Raw genomic sequence first — 6,323 nt, 5'->3', positions numbered from 1 at the left:
AACCATATCTTCACACCACACCAAATGCAAAAGAAAGTTCAGTTCCCAAGCAGACCCCTCTGGCTCGGGTGCGTACGGGGCGGCTTGCGCCGTGTCGGGTGGGCCTTGCGAGTCGGCGGCTGCAGTCCCTAGTCCCAATCCAGAAATTCTTCCATGCTCTCCTGATGGGGGTGGCAATATCAGGGAGCAAAGTGTCTTAAGTCCGGCGAAGCCGGCTCCACAATCAAACGACGAGAGGTGTTCTCCCCTTGGGGAGGCATCGAATATTTCGGGGCAGGTTACTCTAAGTCCGGCTATGCCGGAAGTCGGTCCTTCTTTTGAGGTTGTGGCTGACGAGCCTGATACCCCTATGACAACGAGCGAGTCACAGTTGGCTCATTTGTTGGCGGACAGGGGTATTGCCCCCCCTCCTCTGTTTGCCGAAACAGCTCGTGGATTGGTCTCTGCACCATCGTATGGCAGAGAGGCAACATCGAGCCTCACCATTCTCAGTCTTTGCATTCTGGTGGTTCTGGGGACTGTGGAGTTGATGAGTCGGGTCCGCACGGGGCGGTGCTGGCCGCTTCGGATGCGTCGGAGCCATTGAGGCCTGCAATGTCTTATGGTCGTTGGACCAAAGCAGAAATGCATCTCCTGGCTGTGCTTGAGCTAGATTTGGGACAACATCCATTTATCAATCTTGAATTGTCCAAGCGTTACCCCACCCGCTCACTTATGAGCATCAGGGGTATACGTCATCTTCAGAAATATAAACAAATACTGGCAGCTGCACGGTCAGCACGATACAAAGAGAGACAGGAACTTTTGAATCAAGAGCAGTTTGTGTCAGAGAGTAGTACGAGGTCAGAAGGCGAAGTTGCTGAGCTCAGTGTGGAGGACCTTGAGAGAGCGGGACTGCCGCGGGACCTTGCTGAGAGGGTTCTGTCTGGACCACTGCAATATACTGATTTAGAGAGAATTTACCGAGTTTTCAACGCCTTTCCCCATCCAAAACACCAACGCACTTTGCCAACTAAACCAGCCCAGCCTATGACGAAGGCAGCGAGAAGAAGAGAGAAGTTCCGTGAACATCAGCGTCTTTACAGGATGGGACCGAAGGTCCTTGTCCACCAGTTGCAAGCTGAGGGGGTGAGCTCCCCTGTCACGTTGGCTGATGTTCACTCCATCTATGATCCACTCTTTTCTTCTCCTTCCAAAACTAGCGTCTCGGTGCCTTCGTCTAGGAGTAAGGTGAAAGCGTACTGCGGCCCTGTTGCCGACTCAGAAGTGGGGGAGGCTCTGAACTCTTTCAAGAATGGTACTTCTCCAGGTCCAGACGGAGTGACGGTTGAGCTGTTGAAGCGGGTTCCCGAGGTGGTCCTCGCTGCGGTGCTTAATAACTTTATGAGATTCGTGGTCGTTCCACCTGAGCTTAAGCACTCAAGAACCATCTTTATCCCTAAGGTACCAAGGCCTGAATCGGCTTCCGATTTCAGGCCTATTACGATCTCACCCTTGGTCCTTAGGTTGTTCTCCAAGATCTTATTGTCCCGCCTTTCGGCTGAAAATCGTTTCCACGATTTGCAAAGTGGGTTCGAGAGTGACCGGAGCACCAGCTCCAACCTTCTCCTTCTTCAGGGCATCATGTTGCACTCCAAAAGAACGCATAAGCCCCTGTATGTGGCGAGCTTGGACGTTAGGAAGGCTTTTGATTCCCTGAGTCATAACTCCATCTTTTCAGCCCTTGAGGGCAAGGACGTGCCACCACTCTTTCAGGAGTTGGTTAAGGAATTGTATACTGGCAATACCACCACGTTTCACTTGAACGGCAGAACAGACGGCGCCAGAGTCGCTGTACGACAAGGTATTAAGCAGGGAGACCCCTTGTCACCCTTTCTCTTTAATTGCGTACTAGACCCTCTTCTTGCCCAGTTGAACCAGACCGAGCTTGGGTATCATGCTGGAGCGGCCTCGGCTGCCTCCATGGCCTTCGCTGACGACTTGCTCGTGTTTTCCGAGAACCATTCTGCTTTAACAAGACTGTTGCAGATGGTTGAGACGTACATGACGTCTGTTGGTCTCACGTTAAATCCTCGGAAAACACAGTATTTCGGCTGGCGATGGAATAGTGAAACCGGCTGGTTCGACTACGGTGCACCACCTGTGGAAATTGCAGGAGCACGGGTGGATGCTTTGGGAAGAGGAGGTGTCGTGAAGTACCTCGGGGTCTCCTTGTCCGTCAGTAAGGGTCCTTTACTGGAGGACAAGTACAGCGACTCTGTTGCCCGATTATTGATGAAGGCGTCGTTGAAGCCGCTTCAGAGAATTAAATGCTACAAAGATCTAGTAGTATCACGCCAGTTATACCTCCTTTCCAACTCCCTGGCTGTTTTGTCCCAGTCGCAAAAGTCGACAAGTGGCATAGGTCCTTCGTGAAAAAAACAGCTCATTTACCAGGATCATTTCCTAACGTCCTGCTCTGGCTGCCTTACAGGAGTGGTGGTATGGGGCTTTTGCCAGTACTGTGGACAGCTCCAGCAGTCCAGTTGAAGTCCTTGGGTAGACTGCGGCGCCTCGGCAACATGTTTGTTGATGAAATCTTTAACGAGGTGCTTGGAGGCTACGCCTCGCGACTGTCCACAGTGCTGGGTGTACCTGACGGTATAATACACGGTAAGGAGTTGCAGCTGGCCCTGAATGAAGGTAGGAGGAAATGGTTTGGTGACAAGAGAAGTAGTTACGTCAAGAGGGATCTCTTTGCTTTTGAGAAGGATCTCCTCGGAAATCGATGGCTGCATCCAGACTGCCAGTTCATTAAAGAGGGCGACAAGATCAAGGCCTTGCGGCTCAGGGCAGACGTTTTCCCAACCAGGTCTCTTTTCAATAAGCATGCCGAGGACCCCGCGGCCAGGCTCTGTCATCACTGCCATGAGGCCGAAGAGACGCCTTGCCACATCCTCCAGTACTGCGAGCGAGTGCACGGCCCCAGAGTCGAGCGCCACAATTTCATTTCGAAACAGTTGCAAAGACTTGTCACCAAGTATTCTCCGGACACCATTGTTTCCGCGGAGAAAGTCTTCACTGTTGGTGGCGCTCGGCTCAAGCCAGACCTTGTGCTAGACAGGGGGCATGAGGTAGTCGTGGTGGATGTGGCAATCGCGTGGGACTCTTCCGTGGCCAATCTCGAGAAGAAGGCAAAGGAAAAGGCTGAAAAGTATGCTTGTCTGTCGCAGCTGTTTCCTGGTAGACCTTTCAGGGCGGTCGGGGCGGTCCTTGGAGCCAGGGGTCTGGTTTGTCAGTCCATGCGAAAGCTATGCGAAGAACTTGGGCTTTCGAGGTCTGATGTCTCATGGCTGGCAGCCAGAGCCCTGGTGGGTAGTTTGATCTGCCTGAGCCGGTTTGTACGTAAGGTATGACTGGGGCAGCCATCGGTTTTCCTGTGGTTTTGCTAGATCTTCTTATGGTGTTGCCAAATTTCTTATGGGTTTTGCTCGATCTTTACGCATAGTGTATTAATACACTTGACATCTTGCGTCAGCAGTCCGAGCGGTTTTTGTGCTCGTTGGCTTCCAACATACTTCCTTATTTGTAGCAAATACTCTTCTTTTCCATCAGTCTGTGGCAAATACACCTTCCTTTGATCTTCTTAATAGTGTTGGTCTTCTTGGTTTTGCTAGGTCTTCAACGCACAGTGTATCAACACACTTTAAGATCTTGTGTTAGCAGTCCGAGAGTTTTTGTGCTCGGTTGCTCCATTACATTCTTCATCTTGTGTAGTAAGACAATTTCTTGAACATCCTGTAGCAAATACACCAGTTTTCCATCTCATGGGTGGTGCTGCTAGATCTTCTTTGTGGTCTTATTGGATCTTACTGCGCCGTGTATTATCACACTTGAGATCCTGGCGATGGCATTGCGAGCGCTGTTTGCTCGTTTGCCCCATTACTGTTCTTTAACATCTGTACCAATTCGACATCTCTGAATATCTGGTAGCAAATACGCCTTCTTTTGAATAATATGTAGCAAATACACCTTGGAGATTGTACCTTCTTTACACTACATAGCAAATACACCCCTGAGCATTTGTAATCTTTTGAGTAGCAAATACTACCTTTCTTGCTGGCTTTTCCCCTCTGATTTTGTCATAGGGAAGTGGAGAGGAGTTCCCGTGCTTTCGCTAGATTATCGGGACCCCTGCTTTGTGTTTGAGTTTATTTCGAGGCTTATTACGCTCCACTCTTTTTAGCCACTTGTCGGGCAGTGTTTTAACTCTGTATATTTTAATATGTGTTTTGCACATTTTTGTGCGTTGGTCTTAACCCCAAGTTTGGGTCTGCGACCACCAAAACTCGCTACGCTCCGCGCGGCGAGGTCTGCAGAGCCCCGACTTGGTTTTTAACCCATTTTTGGGTACATTCCTGTTTTAGCCAAATAAACGCCATTCCACTTATTCGAAGCTTTTCTCCACAATCCGATCGTGCATCTCAAGAGAAAATTCAAAAGGTATGGTGTAACGGCTGGGGAATATATTGTGCTCTTTCGGTAGCCAAATAAACGCCATTCCACTCCATCGAAGCTTTTCTCCACAATCCGATCGTGCATCTCAAGAGAAATTCAAAAGGTATGGTGTAACGGCGGGGGAATATATTGTGCTCTTTCTTTTTCTTGGGGGGGTGGTTGTCGAGTGTTTCCCCCAGGCGATTTCTTGCGTTGTGCTCTTTCGCAGTCTTCTATTAAGTGTGCTACTCGACAATCAGGCAGGCCCACCTCCACGTGGTCCCCCCTGGGCGGGCACAATCTTTGGTTGAGCCCGGCTAAGTGGCCTGCCGCGGGTTCTTTGCCCGCAGTGGGGCAAACCTCTTGTTCCTGCGTTTTTTTCAATAAGAGGCGGGCTTAGTCCCGACCTCGAGCCCCACTGTTTACCCTGAGAGGTCGCCGTACCTGTACTGAGGATGGATTCTTATACTGTGCTTTTCCCTCCTGCGGAGCTACGGTGCCATCATTGTGGAGAACGGGTAACATCCCGAGAGAAATTGCAGACCCATTACAATGTGAATCATCAGACGGCGTTATCTTGGAAGTGTTCAGCTTGTAACATCAAGGAATTGGGATGTGCAAAGAGCATGTCGTCCCATTACACAAAGTGCAAGAGGCGTCTCGCCAATTTCCAGAATTTGTCCCCAGCAGTTGGGTGCTCTGCTCCACCAGCACCTGTTCAAGAGATTGAGGACGAGTCTTCGACACAAGTTAGGGGCTCTGCCCCTGGAAGAATTGGATCTGAAGGCATTATTATCACAAGCACTATGTCCGAGGACATTGTTAATTTCGTGGATGTGGCTCCCCGGGGTGGTGGGGGCGGGGGCCCGGTTGGGTCTTTCCCCGGCTGCGGCCGCGATGCTGCTTCCCTCTCGGGACTTGGCGGCGAGGCAGGGGGTGGTTCCCCTGAGGAGGTGGTAGCCTTAATGGAGGTGTCTATGGTTCCCTGTCAAGCCCCAGTAGACGGTTCGCAAGGCGACCGTGACATATCTCAATTGGCTGGAGCCATTGCTAGTGCCATAGGAGATGGCTTAGAGACGTCACCTACTCAGCCTATGGGGTCGCAAAGTGACTCCGACATATCAGAGTTGGCTGAAGCTATAGTGGCAGCAGGGTCCCATCCTCCCTCTGGGAGATGTCAACGTACGACCACGGGGTCCCCTTTGGGGCACGACACCCCGCCTCCTGATTACGTCTATCCCATCGCCGCTGGTCCCGGTTGTGGGGGGTTGTCGTCGGGGCTGCCTCCGGGGTTGGGCTCGGCTGTGCCGTTGCCTGGGCCTCCCCGGGAGCTCTGTCCTACGGACGCTGGACAGATGCAGAGCTGGTGGCATTGGCCAATGAGGAACTGGTTCTGCGTGGCCATCCGTTTGTTGGACGGGAGGAGACGGCCTTTCACATCCTGCAAGGGTGTGAGAGGGTCCACCTCCCCCGTGTCGAGAGACACAATTTCGTGTGTAATCAAATAGTCCGCCTCATTCGGAAGTACAGCCCGACGGCCACAGTGACCCAGGAGAGAGTCTATACCTCAGCGGATGGATCCCGGTTAAAGCCAGACATCGTCGTTTCCCTCGGTGACTCAGTCAGGATTTTAGATGTGGCGGTTGCCTGGGATGCCACTTCGAGCACCTTGGAGGACATAAACCGGGCCAAGGTTGAGAAGTACAGAAGCTTGGCCACGACCTTTCCTGATAAAGAAGTTGAAGTTTATGGGCTGTGCTTCGGAGCGAGGGGCGGGACATGCGCCTCAACTAGGAACGCCCTATTGGATATTGGTCTCCCAAGAGTCGACATCGCATGGTTGGCTT

This window comes from Ornithodoros turicata, unplaced genomic scaffold, assembly GCF_037126465.1.
Source record: "Ornithodoros turicata isolate Travis unplaced genomic scaffold, ASM3712646v1 Chromosome14, whole genome shotgun sequence".
Lineage (NCBI taxonomy): Eukaryota > Metazoa > Arthropoda > Arachnida > Ixodida > Argasidae > Ornithodoros > Ornithodoros turicata.
The sequence above is the reverse complement of the archived record's forward strand: the minus strand, read 5'-3'. Positions refer to the sequence as shown.